Raw genomic sequence first — 27,028 nt, 5'->3', positions numbered from 1 at the left:
CCCGTCTCTAGGCCTGGCTCTCAATCCACTGAGATACCCAGCTGCCCCCACAATTCAATATTCTTAGCTAACAAAGGAAGTGCCATTCTGACACTAAAATTGGAGACCTATCATGGGAAAGCTTTAAGTTGTCCATATTTCTGTCCTTAGTTTTAAAAGTCTTCTTTGTCCAAGGTGAAATCTAGATTTACATTAGAGATGCCAAAAATTTAGAAAGGGGTTAAAGGAAATCCACACAAATGACTTATTTGGAGGCATTATGAAGAGAGACTCAATAAACTGGGCATCTTTGATTGAAAGAAAAGAAGACTGAAAGGAGTCCTACTAAACAATTCTAAGCACAAGAAAGAGCACCCAGAGAATCTTTATTCTCACCAATTAATAATATGGACTTCATTGATAGTACTGAAAATGTAATCATACATCAGGTAGAACTTCTCATCTAAATGGTTTTGCAGGCATGCTGACTAGAAGTTATTGCATTTTATTTGATTAAATGGTTTTTTTGTTACCATTTTTACTATAACAATATAACAATAATAATATATGTGATTCATTAAGAATATGTAATAAATTATAGTTAATATGCTTATCCAAGATAAATAAATTCTCACATTCATTATGTCTCAAAATTTATATCATTCTTTTTCCCATCTTCTTAACCATCTTTCATCTCCAAGAATGCAAGTAATATGGCATAGCTTGTAATTATATTATCATAAACTCATTTTCCTCTTTTTCATGTGGTGAAACAAGTCACATATTGCTATACTAGAGAAACATTTATGGAGGAAATAAAGTGAAGAATGGCATGTTTCAGTCTGCATTGACTTTGTTTCTTCAATGGTGGGGAATATCCTTTCTCAATGAGTCCCTTGGAGTTGTCCTGGATTTTTGCATTGTTAATAATAGTTGTCATTTGTAGTTGATCCTCACACATTATTGTTGTTACTGTGTACAATGTTCTCCTGGTTCTGCTCATTTCACTTCCCATCATTTCATATAAGTCTTTCCTGATATTTTTGGTGATCATCTTGTTTGTTATTTCCTTCAATATGTATGTGTCATTCCCTCTTTCACCCAGATCCAATGAGGATATGGTACTAGCATTACCATCCCTCTCTTCTCTCCTTCCTTTCATTGTAACATTTCTTTCATTCATGCCTCTTTTATATGAAATGTATATTCTCATTTATCCCTCCCCATCTGATTTTGTTTTATCTTTTAACTCATTCTTTTATATTCAATTTCACCTTGAAGCTTCCACCTATAAATGCTCATTCAAAACACCCAATTAATAGTTGTTTTAAAGAAAATGATGAGAAATGATTATATGGAACAAATGAAAGGAGTATAAGACATAGAATCTGTCTGGTCAGACTATACCTGAATCATTCTTCTCACTTCTAACCAATTGTATGATAATAAATATTTAACAACCAAGTATCTGGGGGGAAAGTACCTAAAACACATATTTTCCCATTTTTTTATTTAGAATATTTTCCCATGGTTACATGATTCATGATTTTCCCCACCCATCTTCCCTCCCCATCCTGGAGTTGACAAGCAGTTTCACTGGGTTATACATGTATTATTGTTCAAAATCTATTTCCATGTTATTCAAATTTTCAGTAGAGTGATCTTTTAATATCAAAATCCTAATCATATTCATACTGAAGCACGTCATTGATCATATGTTTTTCTTCTGCCTTTTTGTTCCCACAGTTCTTTTTCCGGATGTGAATAGAGTTCTTTCTCATAAATTCCTCTGTATCGTCTTGGGTCATTGCATTGCTGCTAGTAAAAAAGTCTATTACATTTGATTGTGCCACAGTGAATCAGTCTCTGTGTACATGCTCTCCTGGTTTTACTCCTTTCTGCATCAATTCCTAGGGGTCTTTCCAGTTCACATGGAATTCCTCCAGTTCATTATTCCTTTCAGCACAATAATATTCCATCACCAACAGATACCACAATTTGTTCAGCCATTCCCCAATAGAGAGGTATCCCCTCATTTTCCAATTTTTTGTCACCACAAAGAATGTGGATATAAATATTTTTGTACAAGTCTTTTTCCTTATTATCTCTTTGGGGTATAAACCCAGCAGTGGTATCCTTGGATCAAAAGGCAGGCAGTCTTTTAAAACTCTTTGTGCATTGTTCCAAATTGCCCTCCAGAATGGTTGGACCAATTCTATTAGTGTCCTTTACAACACATTTTTTTAAACCCTTAACTTCTGTGTATTGGCTCCTAGGTTGAAGAGTGGTAAGGGTGGGCAATGGGGGGTCAAGTGACTTGCCCAGGGTCACACAGCTGGGAAGTGTCTGAGGCCACATTTGAACCCAGGACCTCTCTAGGTCTGGCTCTCAATCCACTGAGCTACCCAGATGCCCCCTATACAACACATTTTGAAGTTTAATCTGCATTATCAACATTTCTCAGCATCCCTTTCTTAAGTCTAGAAATCAACAAGACAATAAATCAAGTCCTGATTTGTAGTATTTGCTCATCTGTGAGATGTAAAATTCACATTGAAAATTTAACAATCCAGTCTTCAGAACCAGTTCCAGCTGACTCCAGCATGCTGTTTCTAAGGCATTAAGTGTTGCAAAGTCAGCTCCCATGCCCTCCTCTCCAATAAGCTTTCAAACAAAAGGAAGACGACAAAACTTTCAAAGCAGGACATCAGGAATTCTGGTCCTACAAAGCAAGGCAAATTTATAATTGACAAATAAATTGTAGCAAGGTTCACTCAATCATACATTGCATATAGCAAGAATTATATTATTATTGCCATCATAATGGATGGCATTTATTAGGATTACAGCAATAACAGAGGCAGCTGCTAATGCACTTATAATGTAGCGTACCACTGGGAAATAAACCTGCCTCTTATTTATTCCTGCTGCTAAACAGGTGCTAGTATATGCTATAGTAGCAGCATATAAGCTCTGAGTACAAGGAAAAGCCTGCAGCCATTCATATAAGCAGAGTCTGTGGCTTTGGACCACAGGACATAGCACATCACTTCATATCTCTTGTAGGAGCTCATGTTTATATAATGCTTTGAAACTTTCCAAAGTATTTTACATCCATTATCTCATTTATCTTCAAAACAATCTTGTGAGGTAGGTGATATTATTCTCACTTTATTGATGAGGAAAATTAGTCTCAACAAGTTTAAATGACTTGCTCAGTATCTTTGTAGAAGCAGGATCTGAACACAAGACTGATTATTAAGCCCAAGTACTGTTCATTGTACTCTCTCTGACAGTGCAAACCACCATTCTGAAGCTGTCTGCTTTTATTTTATTTTATTTAGTCAAGTCAAATCATGTGATTTGTAAATGAAAATACTAGCACTAAGAACCAAGATATATTCAACCGTATTCTACTGCCCTCCCTACCCTGATCAATTATGTGGAAAATGTCAATGTGATCAATAATTTTTTGTTGTTTAGTCATTTTAGTTACATCTGACTCTTTGTGATTCATTTGAAGTTTCCTTGGTAAAGATACAGTTAGTGATTTGGCATTTTCTTCTCGAGCTCATTTCCCCAATGAGGAAACTGAGGCAAACAGGATGAAGTGACTTGTCCAGGATCACAGAATCCAGAAGTGTTTGAGGCTGGATGTAAAGTCTAGAAGATGAGTCCTCCCAATTCCAAGCCCAATGCTCACTCCACTGAGCCGCCTCTAGTAGTCCACAATGGAATGGAAATTTCAGGGAGGGCTCCCCTCACTGTACATCTTTAAACTGGGTCTAGGCAGTCAGCTAAATGAGAATATAGATGAAGACAAAAGACAGTGTGAGCCCTCAAGGAGGTTATAATCTAATGCAGTGGTTCCCAAACTTTTTTGGCCTACCGCCCCCTTTCCATAAAAAATATTATTTAGCTCCCTGGAAATTATTTTTTAAATATTTTAATAGCAATTAATAGGAAAGAAAAATGTACCTGTGGTCATCACCGAGTCCCCTGGATTGCTGCAGCACCCACCAGGGGGTGGTAGCACCTACTTTGGGAATCACTGATCTAATGGAACAGAAAAAGACTTTTCACATATGCAGTAAAGGACATTTTAGAACAGGAGTCAATTAAGTTAATCAATCAGATCATCTCAATTCACTTAAATTGCCAAGATACCTTAACCAGATGAGAACACTTCACAATTGACTCAACCAATAATAGGCTTTAGATTAAGTAAGAAAAGGTCCAGGATAAATTTTGATGCCTTTGAAAGCAATTGTATGAACTAGAGTGATATTACACAGTAAATACATTCAGATTAGTTAAGATATTTGGTTATGTGGGTTTTCTACAAAATAGAAATCCAGTTTAGAATGCAGAACATTCAAGCATCTAGCCATGGAGAGAGAAAAGAGAGCCACATCCATAAGAAGGGCTTACTTGGAAGAAGGGAGGAGAAGAACCTGGCTTTGGTCTTAATCATCATCTTCTCCCTCCTCCCACCTTGACTAGAGGAGGATTGTGAAACTTTCATTGAGTAAAGAGGATTTTCGATTTTTTATCTGCATCCCATTATTAACAACAGGAGAGCAGTGACTGGTAGCAATGTTTGTTTAAAGAGCCCAGGACAAATAAGACACACTCGGGACATGCAATTTCAAGTCCATACAAGAATTCTAGCAAAACATAACTATTATACCAAAAGAAAACTTCAGGAGTTTCCCCAAAATGGAAAGAAAAAGATTTCCAGAAACTAAGAGCTATGAATTATTCCTTTGCCACAACTACTTTCTCATCTTGAGTATAATTTCTCTTGAGCTCTGTAAGTATTTTGGGGATAAAGTGCCCATAGTTTGAAGAGATGTTGTGTATGTATTATAATACTATATTAAATATGTATTTCTAAAGCCTAATTAAGTCCCATTGATCTACTGATATCAATAAGGAATTTTGGGGGGGAAACCCAAGAGTTAGTTTCATAAGCTTTAGCATGAGTAAGATACCCCTAATCCTCAATGATGTCCCTAGGCATTAAGGAAAGTAGTATCATTGCTCTGGGATTCTAACCTGTTAGTCAAAATTGGGGTTGGAAATGGGTAGCTTAAAAACCTGCTGATACGATATCACATTTTTATGTTACTTTATTGCTTATAAAGCAAACTATTTTTTTATCTTCATATCTACCTCATGGGGTAGATACCTTCATGTTTTTATTTATTTTGTAGAGAGAAAACTCTGGATCTTATTGGTCTCATAATTAAAGTAGTGAATAGAAAGAGCCTTTTATGTCAGTCATAGTTCTACTATAATAGGTCACCTTAGTTTACAATTCCACCAGCAGTGCATTAATGTCCCAATTTTTCCAACATTTATTTTCCTTTTCTGTCATATTAGCCATTCTGATAGGTGTGATGTGGTACCTCAGAGTTGTTTTAATTTGCATTTCTCTAGTCAGAAGAGATTTAGAACATTTTTTCATGTGATTATATATAGTCTTGATTTCTTCATAGAAAACTGCATATTCATATTGTTTGATCATATATCAATTGGGGAATGATTTGTGTTCTAATAAATTTGACTCTTTCCTATATATATTTGAGAAATAAGGCCTTTATCAGAGATACATGCAATAAAAATTATTACTCTTGCTTCTCCTTTTTTCATACTATTGTTTCTATTGGCTTTGTCTCTATAAACCCTTTTTAATTTAATATAATCAAAATTATCTTCTTTACATTTTATAATGTTTTGTATCTCTCATTTGGTTATAAATTCTTCCCTTATCCAGAGATTTGATGTTTGCTACTCTATGCTCCTCTGATTTATAAATAGTAGCAGCATTTATGTCTAGATTGTGATGCATTCAATTTTACCTTATCTTGATATAAGGCAGTGATGGCAACCTTTAAAAATTCTTCCATTTATTTATTTATTTGTTTGTTTGTTTGTTTGTTTATTTATTTGATTTTTTTTTTTGCCACGGTTACATGATTCATATTCTTTCCCTGCCCTCCTCCTCCCCCTCTTCCATTGCCAATGAGCAATTCAAATTACTTTTACGTGTATCATTAATCAAGACCTATTTCCATATTAATATTTGCAATAGAGTGATCATTTAGAGTGTACATCCTCATTCATGTCCCATCAAACCATGTGATGAAGGAGGTGTTTTTATTTTGTGTTTCTACTCCCACAGTTCTTTCTCTGGGTGAGGATAGCATTCTTTCTCATAAGTCCCTCAGAATTGTCCCATATTATTGCATTGCTGTTAGTAGAGAAATCCATTACATTCGATTGTGCCATAGTGTATCAGTCTCTGTGTACAATGTTCTTCTGGTTCTGCTCCTTTCACTCTGCATCAATTCCTGGAGGTCATTCTAGTTCACATGGAATTCCTCCAGTTCATTATGCCTTTCAATACAATAGTATTCCATCACCAATAGATACTACAATTTGTTCAGCTATTCCCCAATCAATGGATATCCTCATCATTTTCCAATTTTTTGCCACCACAAAGAACGCAACTTAAATATTTTTCTACATATATATTTTTTCTCTATTATCTCTTTGGCATACAAACCCAGCAGTGGTATGGCTAGATCAAAAGGTAGTCAGTCATTTAAAGCCCTTTGGGCATAATTAAAAATTGCCTTTCAGATGGTGGAATCAGTTCCCAACTCTACTAACAATCCATTATTGTCCCAATTCTGCCACATCCTCTCCGAAATTTATTACTTTCTTTTTCTGTCATATTGGCCAATCTGCTAGGTGTAAGGCAGAACCTCACAGTTAATTTGATTTGCATCTTCTAATTATGAGAAATTTAGAACACTTTTTCATGTGCTTATTGATAGTTTTGATTTCTTTATCTAAAAACTGCCTATTCACATTCCTTGCCCATTTATCATTTGGGGAATGGCTTGATTTTTTGTACAATTTCTATAACTCCTTATAAATTTGAGAAATTAGACTTTTGTCAGAGATTTTTATTATAAAGATTTTTCCCCCAATTTGTTACTTCCCTTCTAATTTTGGTTGCATTGGTTTTGTTTGTACACAAACTTTTTAGTTTAATGTAATTGAAATTATTCATTTTACATTTTGTGATATTCTCTATTTCTTGCTTGGTCTTAAATTATTTTCTTTCCCATAGATCTTACAGGTATAATATTCTATGTTCACCTAATTTACTAATAGTTTCCATCTTTACATTTAGGTCATTTATCCTTTCTGAATTTATCCTGGTGCAGGGGTGTGAAATGTTGATATAGTCCTTATGTCTCTTATACTGCTTTCAAATTTTCCAAGAGCTTTTGTCAAACAATGGGTTCTTGTTCTAAAAGCTAGGATCTTTGGGTTTATCATATACTATCTTGCTGAAGGCATTTACTCCAAGTCTATTCCACTGATACTCCTTTCTTTCTCTTAGCCAGTACCATGCTGTTTTGATGACCACTGCTTTATAATATAGTTTAATATCTGGTACTCTTGGGCCCCTATCATTTACATTTTTTCCATTATTTCCCTTGATATTCTTGATATTTTGTTCTTCCAAATGAACTTTGTTATAATTTTTTCTAATTCAACAAAAAAGTTTCTTGATAGTTTGATAGGTATATCACTGGATAGGTAAATTAATTTGGGTAGGATTGCCATTTTTATTATGTCAGCTGATCCTATCCATGAACAATTAATGTTTTCCAATTATTTAGATATAGTTTTAATTGTGTGGAAAACGTTTTGTAGTTGTGTTCATATAAGTTTTGTATTTGTCTTGGCAAATAGATTCCTAAGTATTTTTTATTGTCTGACATGATTTTAAATGGAATTCCTTCTAGCTCTTGCTGCTGAGTTGTATTGGAAATAGATGGAAATGTTGATAATTTATATGGGTTTATTTTGTATCCTGTAACTTTGCTAAAGTTATTGATTATTTCCACTAGCTTTTTAGTTGATTCTCTAGGATTCTTTAAGTAGACCATCATGTCATTTGCAAAGAGTGATAGCTTAGTTTCCTCATTTCCTATTTTAATCCCTTCAATTACTTTTTTCTTCTCTAATTGCTTAAGCTAATGTTTCTATTACAATGTTAAATAATAGAGCAATAGTGGACATCCTCTCTTCACTCTTGATCTTATTGGGAAGATTTCTAATTTATCCCTATTGCAGATGATACTTGCTTATTGTTTTAGATATATACTGCTTTATTATTTTTAGGAAAGACCTATCTATTGTGTTGCTTGGAAATTAGGGAGGTCCCATTTAACAGTATTTCACAAACTTCCTGTGGACATATGGGGGACTTTGAAACTACATTTCCCATGATCCAATGGGTTTCCGGTTTCTGACATGATAATGTCAGACAATGGAACCAACATATAGCGCAGCTTAAATTCTGAGGTTCATCTTGAGATGACCTCTTGGGCTACGTAGACAAGATGGGGACTGGCGGCAATTTGAATTTTTATAGGCGTATGATCTAATCATTTTTACTAGTATGGCTTTAATTAAAATATTAATTTCCTTCATAATATCAACCTTTATCATTTTTAATCCTTACACTATTCCTATACTGTCTAGTGTTTTCAATAGGAATTGGTGTTGTATTTTGTCAAAGGCTCTTTCTGCATCTATTGAGAGATAATCATGTGATTTCTGCTGGTTTGTTGTTGATATGATCTATTAGGTGGATGGTTTTCCTAATATTAAACCATCCTTGCATTCCACCTGTATATATTCCACCTGATCATAATGAATAATCCTCATGATCACTTGCTGGAATCTTTTTGCTAGTATTCTATTTAAGACGTTTGCATCTATGTTCATTTAGGACATTGGTCTATAGTTTTCTTTCTCTGTTTTTGGTCTGCATGACTTTGGAATCAGTACCATATTTGTGTCATGAAGGGAATTTGGTAAAACTCCTTCTTTGCTTATTTTGTCAAAAAGTTTGTATAATATTGAGATTAGTTGTTCTTTACATGTTTGATAGAATTCACTTGTGACTACATCTGGACCTGGGGATTTTTCTTAGGGAGTTCCTTGGTGGGTTTTTCAATTTCTTCTTCTGAGATGGGATTATTTAAGTATTCTATTTCTTATTCCTTTAATCTAGGCAATTTATATTTTTGTAAATATTCATCCATATCACCTAGATTGCCATACTTATTGCCAAAAAATTTGGCAATAAGTATGGCAACAGTACTTTATTTGTTTTTTCAAAGTACCTCAAGTCTTTTTTATTAGTTCAATAGTTCTTTTATTTTCAATTTTATTAATTTGTCCTTTAATTTTTAGTATTTCCAATTTAGTTTTTATCTGGGGATTTTTAATTCATTCTCTTTCTAGGTTTTTTTTTTTAAATTTGCATGCCCAAGTCATTAACCTCTACCCTTGTGCAATGATTTGCAATTGCAATATTCTTGCAATATTTTCTCCTTGGCTTGGAAACTCTTGAATTTGACAATTACATTCCTGGGGGTTATCTTTTGAGGATTTAATGTAGAGGGTGATTTATGGACTCTTTCAATATCTATTTTGCCCTCTTGTTCAAGAATATCAGGGCAGTTTTCTTGGATAATTTCTTGAAATATAATGTCAAGACCTTTATTTTTTTTCTAGGTTTTCCAGTAGACCAATGATTCTCAAGTTGTCTCTACTATAAGAGTTCTCCAGGTCTGTTGTTTTTTTTCAACAAGATATTTCATATTTCATGTTTCCTTCTATTTTGCCATTCTTTTGACTTTGCTTTATTAATCCTTGCTGCTTATGAGATCATTAGCTTCAACTTCCCCAATTCTAGTCTTTAAAGACTGGTTTTCAGCCATGATCTTTTGATTTTCCTTTTCATTTTGGTTTATCACTCTTTTCATGGCTTGTAGCAAGTCAATTCTCATCTCCAATTTTCTTATTATGTCCTGTGATTTCTGTGCCTCTTTTTCCAAGTGGGAGATTGTGACTTTTATACTAGTTTTCTTTTGAATTACTTTCATTTCTTTCTCCCACTTTTCTTCCATATTTCTTACGCGGTTCTTGAACTCCTTCTTAAGTTCCTTGAGAGCTTGTGACCAGCTTCCACTTTTTTTGGAAAGTTTGGATGTGTTTGCTTGTTTGTCCTTCTCTGCTGTCATCTCTGTGCTGTTTTTTCCATAGAAGTTCACCAGGGTCAGAGACTTCTGTTGTATCTTATTATTATTATTTTGGTTCTTGTGGATTGTAGTTCTTGGGTGTTGGTAGCCATTGCTATGATAGTTTTCTTTTCCCTTTCCAGCCAGAAGTCTGCACTAGGAGGGCCAGCAGCAAGCAGTTTTTGCCCTGAGGCTATTTTTCCAGTCTTCCCAGCATCTGCTGTGGGCAGCCCATCTATGCCCTATCTCTGTGCCCTTGCTCTATGCTCCTCAGCCTTGGGTTCTAAGTCTGGCTGCTAAGGCTTTGCACTGCCCTCAGGGGTATGTCTGTGGTGCCCTCAGCCAGTTGCCAAGAACTTAGAGGTTGCCCTGGCCCTCGCTCTAACTCTGGCATGGTAGTTGGTGTGGGGGAGGGTTGATCAGTTCTCACTTTGGTGGGTGTAATTTTTTCCCCTTATAGCATGGAAATGCCCAAACCATGCCTAACTTCAAGGCTGCTCCTTGCAGCTGAGCCCCTTCACTTTACTGATTATGATTTTTGTCCTTTTGAGATACTTTATATTGGTTGGTTGTGAGGAGAAGAAGTCCTTTCTTTCTACTCTCTAGCCATCTTAGCCTGGAAGTCCCTGGTGCCCAACCTTTTAGAGACCAAGTGCCCAAACTGCAATCCTCATGATGCATATGAGCCCCTCACTACTCCCACCTTACCCAAGACAAGGGAGAGAAGAAGTACTCCCATTGGGCTGCTGGGCTGAGGGGTAGGTCTTGAGAGAAATGTCCTCAGGGACAATGGGGAGGGGGAGGGGAGCAGCCCTTTTCAGAAAACTCTGGAACATGTGCCATAGGTTTGCCAACATGGTTATAGGGAATGAGATGTTGGTCTACATACCCAGTCTTTGCCAGACCTTATTCCAGCTTTTCAAGAAGTTGTTTTTTTTCAGTCAAGCAATAAATTCTTGTCCCAAAAGCTTGATTCTTTGTGTTCATCCATCATTAAATAACTAGGGTCATTTGTTATTATTTATTATGAAGCTAATTTACTCGACTGATCTAACCACTCTGTTTCTTAGCCAGTACCAGATTGTTTTGATTACAGCTTTGTAATATAGTGTGAGTTCTGGTACTCATAGACTGACTTCTTTCATATTTTTCCCCATTATTTTCCTTGATATTCTTGACCTTTTGTTCTTCCAGATGAATTTTGTTATTATTTTTTCTGGTTCTATAAAATCATTTGTGGTCAATTTGATTGGCATGGCACTAAATAAGGAGATAAATTTAGGTATGATTGTCATTTTTATTATATTGGCTTGAACCACCCATGAGCAAGTAAGATTTTCTCCACTGTTTAGTTTTGACTATTTTTGATTCATAGAAGTTTCTGAAGCAGGAGGAAGTGCATGAATACCAGTTTTATCTGCAAACATTTCTGGGGACAAAAGGAACAAAAGACAGTTTTATTCTTCCAAGTTCCATGTTACTTCTTTGTGTAGTGGCCCATAAAGAATACCACAAACTTACTTCAATGTGCTGACAGATCTGTGACCTAATCCATGTTGATACTCATTCCTCGGGAAGACAGAGATGAGCCACAAAGTATGAATGAGTTGTGGTCTGGGTGTCAAATACCTATTCCAAGTACCTAGCTGAAGAAAGACCATGAAAGTGCCAAGTTTATTTTCATTCTACTCTTTAAGGGAAGAATGAAGTTGGTTGATTGGATTTTGAAGAGCTGATTTTGAATCCAACTTCTACTTAACAACAGCATGGTGTGTGTGTGTGTGTGCGTGCGTGTGTGTGTGTGTATGTGTATGTATGTGTGTGTATGTGTGTGTGTATATATATACACTCTGAAACCCTCTGGTCATCTATGAATGTGGGCGGTTACCTTCTACTTCACAGGGTTGTTGTGAAGATCCAGTGAGAAATTGTATATTTGTGAACATTAATTAACTGTTTAAAAGCTTTTATTTTATTCACTTTTTAACCTCAGAGAGACATCCTTCATCTGCTTTGAAAGGGTGAATTTTAAAGTACCAGAGGACCTAGACCTGGCAAGGAGCTTACATATTATCAGGCAATCATGCTACAGATGAATAAATGGAGACCCAGAAAAGGCAAGTAGTTTGCCGAAACTCACATAGTTAGTAAGTGTCAGAGCTCAAATCGAATTCCACTCTTCCATTGCTTCCCCTAATGATTTTTTAGCTGAATTTTTTTCTCTTCTTTCTAAACATGTGTTTTTTAAAGGTACCATCTATACACACATGTACACACATGTACACATACATATACACACACATTGTCCCAATAGTTTTACTGTTGTTTGAAGCTATAATTTTTGTATATACATACACATAGACATATATGTGTTTCTATATGTGTATTAACATATACATATAGGCACACATAAATCACATGTTTGTATATATCATAGTATGTTACTTAACATATATGAACAAGTTTTATGTGTGTATTTGTATTTATATTTATATCTGTCTTGAAAATTCTTGAAAACAAAGTCTCCCTTCTTAGATCCAGCTGAAAATCATGGGTAATCGAAAGCCCAGTTTATCCCTGTGGACTATTACTCACCCTATAAAAGTTAATTTAAAACAAATTAATCCATAAATCTCTCTGTTGTCTGCAAATACTTACTACTATATATAAGATTTTTTCTTTCTTTAAAAAAAACTCTTCCTAATTTAAATCTTTTGTCCCCTTTCCTGAATTAGACCTCTCTCCTACATCTTCCCAATTGGAGGTAAATGCCTACTCATAACTTATTGATTTATTCCAGTGGAAGTAGAGTAAGATCTGGTTTAATGTCTCTTACTTAGCTGGGAAGAACTCAAATGAAAGACAGAACTCTTAATTCAGATGCTTTATGTACTGAAGCAGTTTAATTGAAATGCCAGTTTCTTGTAGTATCTCTTTCTTTTTTTAAACCTCTCCCTTCCATCTTAGAATCAAGGTTGTGTATTGGTTCCAAGACAGAAGAGCAATAAAGGCTTGCCCAAGGTCACATAGCCAGAGAGTGTCTAAGTCCAGATGTGGACCCAACACCTCTCATTTCTAGTCCTGGCTCTCAAACCACAGAGCCACCTAGCTTTCCCCTTTTTGTAGTATTTCTAAAAGATGTACCTTTTTTAAGCCTCAAGTCTAACTAGTTGATTCAGGACCAAGAACTAGATGATGTAAGAGATTCTCGGCTAATAGTGAATGAAGTTAGAATTTTTGTTAATACCAGGGTTATCAACAGCAACTTCCTATGGAGGAGGAGGATTCCTTTATCAGCTAAAATGGTGTCTTTTCATGGTTTTTGGTGGCTTCAGTCAAAATAGCTCATTGATGAAAGTTTAATTTATTAATATTCAGGCGAAATACTTCCTAAACTTAATGGCTTTTTAGGATGAACATATTAGAAAATTTTTATGAAGCATGTATTAACAGTTGGGAGGATCAGGAAAGATAGGATTATATAGTGAAGAGAGAACCAGCAGAGGATTTAAGAACTCTGGGATTCAAGTCCTGCCTCTGATACATTCCCATTGGAGGATCTGGGGCAAGTCATCCAATTCAATGGCCCAGACCAACTCTGGAAGAGAATCTAAATAAAAAGAGCTGATGTGGAACAGCTCAAATTACCAAACATCAATGCTATTGTGTGGGTGTGTTTTCCCATTAGTTTGTAGCCATGATGGGCCTGAAAAATGATCTAGTCCAACCCTCTCTTTTTCCAGAGGAGGAAATTGCAGACTTTAGAGAATGGGCTTGCCCAAGACCTGGTTGGAAATGAGCAACAGAGTCACAAATTGGATCCAGGCCCAATGGACCAGACCAACGCCCACAACACTAGAACATATTAGCAGCACTTCAAGGGAAGACAGACTAACAAAGGAAATCATAGCTAACATTTTTTGGAGTCTTCAAATATTTCAAAATTCAAATTTTGTTCAGATTTTGTAAATGACAGCAGGGTCATATGATCTTCTCTAGACTATCTGTCTTGAAGCATTTGCTTTCTTCTCAGTCCAATGAGCAACTATGAAATACACTGAATACACAAAATACCCTTCTCTGTGAACAACATTGGCTCCCACTGTCCAGTAACCTAAAGAACAAGCCAGAGAGAAGTAAGTACAAAGACATTTGGAAGTTAGGTGCCCACTGGCTGTCATCCCCAAATCTAAAGAAAAAAAGCACTTTGCAAATGCTAATTATCAAGCAGCTTCCACCTCACTATCCCATTTTAAATGACACTGTTCCATTAGCCATAATTATTGCATTTTGTAATAAATAAGCATTAACCAGTTTAAAATGTGCACTCACAAATCATTTTAAAAGGATGAGTGTTACTCATTTAAAATCCTATATTTCAAAACAGCCTCAGCTCCACATTTATATGGAAGACTGCAGTCAAATGAGAAAATCTTTTTTGTAATGAAATCCATAATCTTTAGTAATAGAAATTATGATAACCCCTTCAAAAAACATAAAAATCCCAAACACTGGTGTTGTGATGGACCCTGAGAGAAATTCCAAGTATAGACAATATTGCTTATTTGGTGAATGGATGGATAAATTCTCCAAAAATCTTAGGTTTTGATTCAGAATGTTTAGAAAATATGGATTGTAAAATGTCAGAAAGTGGTCATTAAAAATTGAATTGACATGTAAAATATTTTAAATTGAGTTAAAGTTTAAAAGAGAAAAAGAAAAAGAATAAATGATTAGAAGATGCTGAGAGCCTGGGAAGTTATTATAATATCATAATGATATTTAAAATTGCTATAATGCTTTAAGATTTGTAAAGCTTTTCCCATATTTTCTAATTCAATCCTCAAGACAACAACCCTGTCAGGTAGATCTTAAAGGTGTTATTATGTTCATTTTCTTACAATGAAACTGAGTGGTTTGCTAATGGTCACACAGTTTGTAAGATTGCTTTGAATCCCAGATCAAATGCTTGGACTTCAAGACCAGCACCTTGTTATATTATCTTGCCTCTAGTTAGTTGAGTTGTGTGTGTGTGTATTTTTGATATAGACTTTTGATTTTATATAGTGATTAAGCTCCCAAAAGCCAGCATAGACAACTAATCAAGTCCTGTATCTGTCCTATACATTTTGTGTGACCCTAGACAAGTCATTAACCTCTCAGTGCTCCTGGCAGTTCTTTGAGATTATGAGCTATCCCAGCAGGTGCTGACCTCCATTGAGAGGGAGTTTCCTCCTTGGGTTTTCCCTACATCAATGAAACCATAGCAAAAATAAAATAACAACTGCCCCCCCTCAAAAAATTTCCCAGAAATCCTGGAAAGGAAACTCCTCCTGCAAATGCAGACCAGAAACTTCCTTACAACCTAGACTCAGAGTTGGTCTGGGACATTGAATTGGATGACTTGCCCCAGATTCTACAATGGGAATGTATCAGAGGCAGGACTTGAATTCCAGAGTTCTTAACTCCACTGCTGGTTCTCTATTCACTATGTAATCCTGCCACCTGTTACTTCAATCCCTCCCGATACCGCCTTGTGCTCCTTTAGAATTTATTTTACATATATATACCGATAGGTCTTTATAGATTCTTTCTTCATTAGAATGTAACCTTCTTGAGATGAAAGACAGTCACATCTTTCTCTTTATACTCAGCATACAACACAGCACATACAAGACATTTAATGGTTGTCTGGTCATTGATTGCCTCTTACCTTTGATATAGTGACATATATCCTCATTGGAGATAGTGGTTTAACCTTGAATAGATTAATCTAAGGAATCCAATGCCATTTTGCTTGATGCATAGTTCAGGGACCTGGTAGTGAGGTACTCAGAAAGCTTAGTGTGGGTGGGTGGTGACAATGAGTGAAGGGGAATCTTCACCCCTCTACTAACCTGAGTATCTGGTGCTGGATAATGCCTTCACGACGGATAGACATTAATATCTGAAATGAAAGAAAAAAGCAGAGGACAAGGATGAAATGTGTAGTTGATGCATCTAACCTTCTAGGTTTTAGGTTACTTAAGCAGAAACTAGGTGAACTGAGGGACCAAGAGTGGGTACACTGAGAACATACAAAGAGAAATTCCCCTAATCACATCCATATATCTTTTACGGTGAATGCCCAGGTAGCCATGAGGCAAAAAGTGTTCCAAAGGAACCATGGTATAAGAGAAATTGGCCATTTACACACCAGAAGTTAGGAGAAGGTTTATTAGGAGCAATTGGGTTGTTTTGGAGGCAATTCCAATAATGGCTAATTGCTAGGAGATGGAGATTTGCTCTGTTTTCCATCCTTCGTTGGTTGATTATGCATTTCTTAGGTTCCTGCTCTAGCACCATTTTATCATCCATTTTGGTGGATCAGACTAAACTCATGGTGGTTATATTTACAGATAAATAAGCTTTACAGAAGTTAATACTAACAAAACTTGACATTTTACTGACACTGTCTTGTGAAGTAGTTGTTAACCTGTATCAGAGAGGAAGAAACTGAGGCTCAGGGACTTCTCCAAGATAAGACAGAAAGTTGTGAACCCCAGAGTCAAACTCAGCCTTTTGGGGACAGCCTTTTACTAAAGCATGTCTGCTCATTTCAGCACACTTTTTACCATAACAATGCTTTCTACAGTATAGAAAGAAACAATAAAAATCATTCGAAAACCATGGATAATCTAATAAAAATCTGCTTTTATTTGGCTTTAGGATATATGATATTTTCAAGAAAATATTTACCTCTCTAGTTATGTTTTGCTTTGACTAACACTGATATCAGCTATCACAATAGTCTTCCTTTCCCTAATTTCCTCTTTTTTTCAAATCCATCTTTAATTCTGTGACCAGTGGAAAGCAATTTGGGTTTGGAGTCAAAGGATTTGGGTTCAAATCCCTCAGCTCCAACTTACTACCAGTATAATCCAGGGTAAATAACTTCCCACTTCTTAGCCTCTGATTCCTCATCTTCAATTGAGGGAGTGGGACTAGCGAAACTCTAATATCTTTTTAGTTCTAGATTCTCTGCCCTCAACAATTCAGGGATTCCATATAGTCAGTCAAGTGAACTTTAAACTCTTCAACATCTTTCAAGGCAACTCCATGTTTGAGCACATAGGCCTACATTTCTAGCTTTCTCTTTTTATTTAAATGTTTTTTATTAGAAAAAAAATGAATTAGTTAATTAATTAAGAATATTTTTCCATGGTTACATGGTTCCTCTCCTCCCACCCCACTCCCATAGTCAACGAGCATTCCACTGGGTTTTACATGTGTCATTCAATGTTGTTATGACTCAATTCATCACATACTTATGGAGCATTTTCTATGTACAGGTGATGTGCTAGATGCTAGTGATAAAGACAAAAGTTAAATATCCCTTATCCTCCAAGACTTTATATTCTAATATGGGGAAATGAGACATACATAGAGATCTACTTATGAACTATAGGTACAAGGTTATGAGTTTATCAGTCAGTCAAAGAGCATTTATACCTACTATGTGCCAGGTACTGCACTAAATACTGCCAAAAAAGGCAGAAAGCAGTTCCTTCTCACAAGTAACTCAAAGTCTAATTGAGAAGACATCATGCAAGTAAATATTTACAAGTCTGATATTATCAAATTGGGGATAATCACAGAGCAAAGACATCAGAATAATAGGGAACTTGGGAAAAGCTTGTTGTAATGTGGGATTTTACCTGGGATCTGAAGGAATCCAGAGAAGTCAGAAGGTAGAGATGAGGAGGGAGAGGGTTTTAGGCATGGGGAGCAGACAGGGAAAACCCTCATAGTTGAGAGCTGAAGCAAGGAGGCCAATGTCTTGCAGAGTATGTTTTGGGGAATACATTTTAAGGCAGGAAGGAGCCAGGTCATAAAAAGTTTTAAAAATTAAACAGAAGAGGATTTTGAAATTTGATCCTAGAGTTAATGGGGAGCAACTGGAATTACTGAACTAGAGAGGGCTGACAGGAATTCTATGAGGGAGAAAAGAAGAAGGACAAGCAGACAAACAAATCAAAGCTGCAGGGTAGAATATAGAATATTTGGAATGGGGAGAATCAAGTGGGCTAGTTTTGATATGAGAGAAATTATGTATGATAATAATATTGCAATAGTCATTTAAAGTTTACAGAGCTTTATGAATATTATTTAATTTTATTTTCCAACTCTGAGGGGTAGGTGCTATAATTATTCCCATTTTACAGATGATAAAACGGAGGAAAACAGAAGTGAAATGCCTTGCCTTCGTTCACACAACTAGTAAGAGTCTGTAGTCAGACTTGAACTGATGTCTTCTTGACTCTAGGGCTAACACTCTATGAACTGTAAGTCAATGAAGAAAGATAGTTTGGAGGGGGGTTGTGAACAACTTTAAATATTGGAGGAGTCTCTAGTTTGATGTAGAGACAATAGAGAGCCCTTCCAACTTTTTGAGCCAAGGAATGATATGGACAACTTTCTGTTTAGGAAGACCAAACTGACCAGTTTTTAGAGGATGGCCTTGAGATGGGAGAGAAGTGGAGAAGGAAATCAAATTAGGAAACTTGCAACAATCCAAAGGAGAGATCATGAGAGTTTGAACAACTGAGATATTTGATGGAGAATGAAAGATAGTGTGGAATTGCAATCAGTGGGATGAGATAATTTGCTGGATATCAGTCCAGTGAGCAGGTGAGTGAATATATAATATTCAGTATGGGATATTCAATATATAACTTAATATTCAATAGATAATAGTCAATATAATATAAGGGAACTGTTAAGAGTGAGAACAATAATTCCTGCCAACGATCTTTCTCCCAACATGACTCTAACCTGGGACAGCCCCTTCGGCTAATGCTTTGATGTTGATCCTGATCTACCATAGGGTAAAGGAAGATGGGGGGAAAAGGAAGCCAGACGAGAAGACTTTGTGATACTGCAATGTGACTGGTTGCTTGTTCCTGTAGGTTTAGGCAATGATCACGCTCTTCATGATAAGACCTCAGGTGTCCTTGTGGGTCCTTGTGGGCTCTGGCTTTCAGGGATGACAGGATCCTAAAAATTATTCCCTTTCAAATCCTCTCTGATCCAGTCATGTTGGAATCCAGAGCATCCTCCATACTCATCTCAATGTTTGTACTCACACTTTTTCTCATGTTTGGAACATCCTCAACCTCTTCTTCCTCTGCACATTAAATTGTTAACCATCAGTTAAAGACACATTTCATTTCCACAGAATTTCCATATAATTTGAGAGGTCCTAGGTCTGATCTGGCCTCACACTTCCTAGTGTGACCTTGTGCAAGTCATTTAACTCTTATTGCCTAGCTCTTATTGTTCTTTTGCCTTGGAACCAATACTTATTGTATTGGTTTTAAGTATTTTAAAGTATTTATTTTAAGACAAAGAGGGTTTTTTAAGTATATTTAACTATACTAAGTGGAATAGCTTAAGTTTTGCATTTTTCACGCATGTATTAAATATTATTATATAGCATATTTATAAAGATATTGTGTCCTAGATAGACAGTGAGGTTTGTGAGAGCAAGGACTGTGTCTGTTATTAGTACTTAAGCAGACTTCTATCTAATCGGAGGTGCTGAATATATTACTGTTAGATTGAATTTTACTAGGCATACCTTCAATATATTGAGAAGAAACCTGGCTATTGTGTCATGAAGACATGCACTAAAATATTGCTTCTGACAATTCTTGACTTTTGAGTTCCTGGACAAATCACTTTATTTCTCTTAGCCACTGTTTCTTCATCTGTAAAATGGAACAATAAGATAATCTGTTTCACAAGATTATCAAATGAGATAATGTATGTAAGGTTCTTTGTAAATCTTAAAATTCTATATAAATTATATCATCATTTAACTTACACATTAGGTATTTTGCAAATCCCAGGGGGTTGTTAGCTCTTTGTCTGGGAGACCAGTGACATCATAGGAGGATGTCTTGACATGCAGGTAAGTTGGATTGAAGTGAGGAAGAGCTGCATAAAATGCATAAAAAGAGAGAAAGAGAAAGGGGCAAGACAAGAGTCAGGATGACCGGTGATTGCCCTGGATGCAGTAGATGACCTTGGTGTCTGATATCTGACAATTCTGAGAACCCTACAGAACTGTTTAAGCAGCCTTCATGGCTTTTGGATCACATTGTTCTCATGCATCCAGTATGCCAGGGGAAGTCTTCACGTGCCTGGGATAGATATCCCCCAAAATCACCAATGGCTTTGAAGTTCTTTGGTTACCCTCAACCTGCTTTAGATGGAGTATCAAAGAAAAGCAAAAATCAGAATGCCATTCAATATTTCTGATGAAGTCAAAACTCACCTCTTCTTTAGATGATCACAAAACCAACCAGCATTAGAGAAGATGACCCAGAAAGATACTGGATTTATATAATTCAACTTCCATATTTATTTACTATCTCTGTGCCTTTGGGCAAATTGAAAATCCTCCCTGAGCTTTAATCCACATTTGTTGTTGGGGGATTTGGCTTTGTTCTTTTTCTTCTTTTAATTATTACTTTCTCTCTTAGAAATGATACTAGTATAGTTCCAAGGCAGAAGAATGGTAAGGGCTGAGCATTTGGGGTTAAATGATTTCCCTTGACTCACACAGCTAGGAAGTATCTGAGGCCAGATTTGAACCCATGTCCTCTTGATCTCCAACTCTGACTCTCTATGCACTGAGCCTCCTAGCTGTTCCTGTGCTCAGTTCTTGTCGCTGCATTTTAGGAAGTACATCAAGAATATCCAGCAGAAGACAGTACAAATAATGGAGCCAATAGCATAGGGAGAAGGACTAGATGGTCTTGGAGGCCCCTTCCAGCTACCCTACCAGTCAAGCATCATATGTATTAAGCACTGGGGACACATAGACCAGACCAGGGCTGCTTCTGCCCGCTAGGGGCTTCTATCTCTACTGAATGAACTAACCTACATCTCCTCCCATTCAACATGCCCTACATTCCTCAAACAGAATGCAAGCAGCAATGTAGCAAAACTGTTGACTTCCAAAATATCGCCTTGGCAGACAGAGCAATCTGCCAACAATCAGATGTGTGACAATTTGAGATGAGCTGGCTCATTTTTAGCAGAGGTGCCGTGTCACCCTGGAGGTGAAAAGGCACAGGCACCAAAAATGACAAGCCTTGGGTATACGGAGGGGTTCTAGGCTACATATCTCTGAGATATGACTATAAAGTCATGGGCTTAATTGTCCTTTAAAATTTCATTCCTCTTCAGGCACAACTAGATATAACAAATATAGTTATAAGAAATATAACATAATTAAAATTGCATCAATAGTAGCTTTGACTATTTGAAAATTAAACAATGCCTCCATTGCCCAGCTTCTGTTTGCTCCTATCCCCTACAATGGAAGGCAAAGGGGCTTTCCTGAGTTAAAATTAATTGTGAAAACGCTTTGCTCTATCTCTTGTCTGTTCTTCCTTCCTAAATCTGTCCTTCCATGACTCCAGTACCCTGTACCCTGTAATGCAGCAATCCGTACAAGACTTTTGCATTTGATGACTTTAAAAAATGTTTTCAAATGTGGCATAATTTTTCCATTGTTAAAGAAATTTCTGCCATCAGTGTACAGGCTGATAGATTTGCGTGGGGGGCAAAGGAATCTCTATAATTAAAGGAGACACCCCCTCTCAAATGACCTTCAAGATCGGCCTGATTTAGAGTGTCACATAAAATAACAGCGTCTGTCTCTGCATGGAAGGATCTCAGATTGTCAAACAGCCCCAATTGGGACCTGAGCAAGAATCCCCTCTAAGAATATCTAACAAGGCAGTGTGGTGGCTCAGTGGATTGAGAGCCAGGTCAAGAGATGGAAGGTCCTGGGTTCAAATCTGGCCTCAGATACTTCCTAGCCCAGTGACCCTGGGAAAGACACTGAAACCCAGTTTCCTAGTCATTACTCCTCTTCTGCCTTAAAACCAATACTTTGGTAAGGATTTTTTTAAAGAATATATGACCAAATTTACTCTGACTGTTCTAGTTATGACAAGGAAAAAGCATAGATATAGATATTGGTGTAAGGAAACTTCTAGCTGAGTACTTTCACAAATCAATGCACTTTGACCCTTTCTTACAAGTATAATTAGTCTTAAAGAATTGCCTAGAGCCTGGAAGGGGAGGTGACTTGACCAGAGTTACACATCCAGTATGTCAAACACTAGACTTCAAGCTAGATCTTTCTGGTTTAAAGATCTACTTTCTATCCAAGATGGCAGAAAAAAAAATCAGAAACAATAATAGTCTCATCTTCTTTCCAATATCGAGTATCATTGTTGCAACCACTCTAGGTGTAGTTTTTTTCCTTTGTTAAGTTCTCTTCCTTTCTCCAATATCACCTTTCTCCTAATCTATCCATTTTTATTATCCTTAGCATTCCTGGGATTATTCTAAGCAAGGTTGACACTGCTCTTATGCTACCATCTCATGTTTTTGAATACATTTTCTGTAATCAGCCCTTGCTTCTATCCTTTGGGTGTCTTTAGAAAACTTTAAACTGGGGCTTGAATTTCTTTTGCATATATATTGGGCTTTTTAAGTAAGCCTCCCTTTTTCTCCACAGTTGGGGTATACTTTCTAATTTCATAATTTTTTTTCTTGAGAATAAGCGATCCTACTTAGGTACACTTCCCCATGAAAACTTTAGCCAATAGAATCTTACCCATCTCTTCCCTGAACCTCTTGAAAGCCCTATGAAACTCCCCTTTCTCTTTCTCCCTATTTCTTTTTCTCTTTAAAAAAATCCAGCCTATTCTTCAGCATCATTTATTTATTTATTTAATCACCAAGGCTACAATGGAGTGGTCATTTTCCACCAAGGCTACAATGGAGTGGTCATTTTCCACCAAGGTTTCCATCATTTCTTTGGCAGCACCATGTTCCTGCTCACTGCTGAGAACCAGATCTGAAAAGGAAGATGGTTTCTCCTCTTGTTAAAAGAAAATTATTAAGGCAAGTCAACAACCAATTACATGCCTTTTTTTTTTTTGGCTAGGAGGACGTACCAAAAAAATTCTAAGTAATTAAAATTCTCCATTACTACAAAGTATTTCTCTGAGTTAGGCTTGTTATCTGTTTCCTGAATTCATCATTTTCTCTTTCTGTTCCGATGGGCTGAAGTATCCTCCAATTTTGCTCTTGTTCTACCATGATTGTTCATTGCCAAAATGCTTTCTACCATCATGCTTAAACCCTTCTGGGTCCTAGATTTTATTTCTTACTGTGCATTTATCTCTTTAATCTTCAATCTTTTTTTTGCCTTTTCCTCTGTTTTAGGTGGCATGTTTTTTTTATTTTGTTTGTTTTCTAAATAAGGCATATCCTTTCAATAAGCATATTTTTCAATGTGGGCTCCATTCAACTTTGGTACTCCATTTATTAATTCACGCATTCAATCCAGTCACACTGTATATAGAGCACTGGACTCAGAGTGATTAAGACTAGAGTTCAAAATTAGCTTCAGAAACTAGAGATCCAAAACTGAGCAAATTTCACTTAACTTCTGTTTGCCTCATCAGTAAAATGGTGATAAAAATATTATCTGCCACCCAGGGTTGTTGTGAGGAAAAAGGTAGATGTTATTTGTCAAGTTCTTTGTAAAACTTAAAGCAGTATATAAGTAATATCTATTTATTATCATTTTCATTCATATTAATTCATCACTTTATTCAATAAAGCAATGTTATTAGGCATCAACTATGTTCAGTGCACTATTAGCAGAAGTACAAAGATAAAGAGGGCACAGCTCCAAGCCTAAAGGTTCTAACTCTAGACCTAGCACTTTTGCTGGCTTCTTTCAATCAATCAACATTCATTAAATATCTACTAATTTTTTTTGTTATTTTCTACCTGTAGAGTCTTTTGCCCACTTTATGTGACTTTAACTTTTTGCCTAAGATTACAAGGTACATATGGTACCTTTTCAAAAATAATTCTGCTATATTAGATGGTTTATAGTGACTTTGTTTTTATTTTCATTATCCTAGTATATGGAGGCTTAACAGTCCTCTTTTGTTTCTTGAGTTATCTCCACCTTTGATTATGAAATAGTTAACAAAGGAACATTCCACTGGAATGCATCCTTGCTCTTACTCGAGGTATGCAGTCTGTCTTGAGTGGGTACCATTCTTTGTAAAGCTTATGCCTCTGTCAGATATAAGAGAAAAGAAACAAGAAATGAACCAATAATTTCTACTCATATTATATTTCACAATTTGCAGAGTATTATTTCCTTGCAATATCCCTGTGAGCTAAGATCAGACAAGAATTACTATCCTTTTTTGTAAAAATAAGGAAACAGGCTAAGAGAAGCAAAACTCTATTAAAGTGATTTGCAAAAGTTTTTGATACATAATCTTATCATATCTTCACAACAACTTATAAGTAGGTATTTTTCTTATCTCTATTTTATTTATGTATTTTTATTTATATATTATTTATATATTTTATTTATATGTTATTTATATATATTTTTAAACCCTTATCTTCTGTCTCAGAATTAATCTTACCAACTATTGGTACCAAGGAAGAAGAACAATAAAGGATAGGTAACTGGGATTAGATGATATGCCCAGTATCAAACAATTAGTAAGTGTCTGAGGTCACATTTGAACCCAGGACTTCCCATCTCCATGTCTGATTTTCTAGCCATTGAGTCACCTACTTATTTCTATTATTCCCACTTTAAAATTGAGAAAACCAAAGCTAAGTGACTTGCCCAGAGTCATGTAGCTAATAAATATGTGAGGAAGGATTCAATCTAAGGTTTTTCTGACTCCAAGTTCAGAGCTCTACCTATGATGCCATACTTATTAACCATGGGATCTTGGGCAAGACTCTTAGACTCTTTGAGCTATAGTTTTCTCCTCTACAAAGTGTGAGGGGGGAGAGGAGGGGAATTAACTAGACCTTCCAGTTCTAAATTTATAATCTTATGACTTGTCTGTGACCATACTATTAGTCAGAGGCAGAATGGGATTTCAATTCAGGTAGTCATGACTCATGGTGGCTCAGTGGATGGAGAGCTGAGTCTGAGTCCAAATTCAGTCCCACTTTTGCTAGCTGTATGAATCTGGGCAAATCAATTAACCCTGATGGCCTCAGTTTTCTCATCTGAAAAATGAGCTGGAGAAGGAAATGATACTCTAGTATCTTTGCCATGAAGACTCCAAATGAGGTCATGAATAGTTGGACACGAGTAAATAACAATAACTTTCTGACTTTAAGTTTAGTATTCTATTCACTACTCAGATAGACAGACAGAGAGAGAGGTGGAGAGAGAAATATGAGTGGGGAGAGAGAGAGAGAGAGAGAGAGAGAGAGAGAGAGAGAGAGAGAGATCAAAACACAGCATTTTAAGTCCATTGTCAGAGTTAATATGGATGGAAAGGAAGGAAAGAAGGCAGAATATCTGTGGTGTAAATACCAGTCTCACATAGTTCTTGGTGACTGAGTCATTGAAGACCTGTATATGAGTGTTAACTGAAAGCCTGAGAGAATGTGGACATGGATGGCCAGCCAAATGGAGATGAGATTTGTAGGAATTGATTCAATGGACCTACTGGAAAGAGCAGAAAAGTGAGCCTTTGGTCAAGTTGTCTTCAGGAGGTCAGTCTGGAATGATGATAGAACAGTATTGGGAATTGGACTGAGAGACCAATCTGAGGACAACTGCAAATGAGAATAGGATAAGGACATAAGTCCCTGTGGGTGTCCTTCTAATACAATGGATATGCCAGTAGGAGAGAGTAGTGATAAGAGGCTGTTATATGTTATATATGATAGATTATCTCCTACAACATCATTTAATTGTGGATTTCTCTGCTCCTCTTGGCTTCATTCATTGCCCTGTATGTTTTTTACAGTAACATAGTGATGTATTGGAGTTAGAAGGAACCTTAATAGATAATCTTGTCCAGACCTCTTTCTTCTTATGGCTGAGGAACTTGAGGCCTTGAGTGACTTGATTTCTTAGGTTCTCCTGGTGACTTAAGGTCACAAAAAGAGTCAAGATTTTAATCTAGGCTTTATAATTCCATGACTGGTTCTCTTTTTCACTCCATTCACACTATACCCCAGCCAGTATTGATTAGTCATTCCTCCCAAAGGTACCTTTGAAGTTTAGATTCTATGCCTTAGTTTCCTGTTTCTTCCTCTTGGGAGAGATATTGCCTTTATCACTACCTCTCCATTTTTTGCCAATTCCATAGGAACCAAATCTACTTTGAATGTTCCCATGGAGCCCTCCTTCCTTGATTCATGGAGAGAAATCTTTTCCTGTTCAGCATTCCTATAATATTTTACAATTCAATTTAAAAAAATTATGAAGCACCTACTATGTATGAGGTATTAAACAACAATTCGTTGAATGAATTAAAGCCAAAATATGCCTACTGTTATAGGACTGATCCAATAAAGTTGTTCTCTGTGACAGATCCCCTCCACCTAGCTCATTATTCACTGAAAACTCAGCACCTTCAGAAGCATGTTCTCTGTGACCTAAATCAGAAGATGACTGGTTAGTTCTGACAGGTAAGGCCATGCTGACATCTTGGTATGAGAAGAGAGGCATGCTGACGCATGGAGAAGGAGTGAACTAGCAATTCAAAAAAATGATTTGGTTCCGGTCAAAGAAGAGCTCAGTCAGTGGTAAAAGTTAGAGACACAAAATGCAATTCTGAGATTCTGTCTACTACCCTTCAGATTATCAAAGATGACCATAAGGGAAATGGCAAATGTTGGAAGGATTGTGGCAAAATAGGCACACTGATGACATGTTAATAAGCATGTGAATAGGCACCCTCATAGCAAAAAAGTTACTAAACATTGTCTCACATGCCTTGGGACCCAGCTATAACTCACTCTCTCTCTCTCTCTCTCTCTCTCTCTCTATATATATATATATATATATATAT

Source organism: Gracilinanus agilis, chromosome 1, assembly GCF_016433145.1.
Source record: "Gracilinanus agilis isolate LMUSP501 chromosome 1, AgileGrace, whole genome shotgun sequence".
Taxonomy (NCBI): Eukaryota; Metazoa; Chordata; class Mammalia; order Didelphimorphia; family Didelphidae; genus Gracilinanus; species Gracilinanus agilis.
The sequence above is the reverse complement of the archived record's forward strand: the minus strand, read 5'-3'. Positions refer to the sequence as shown.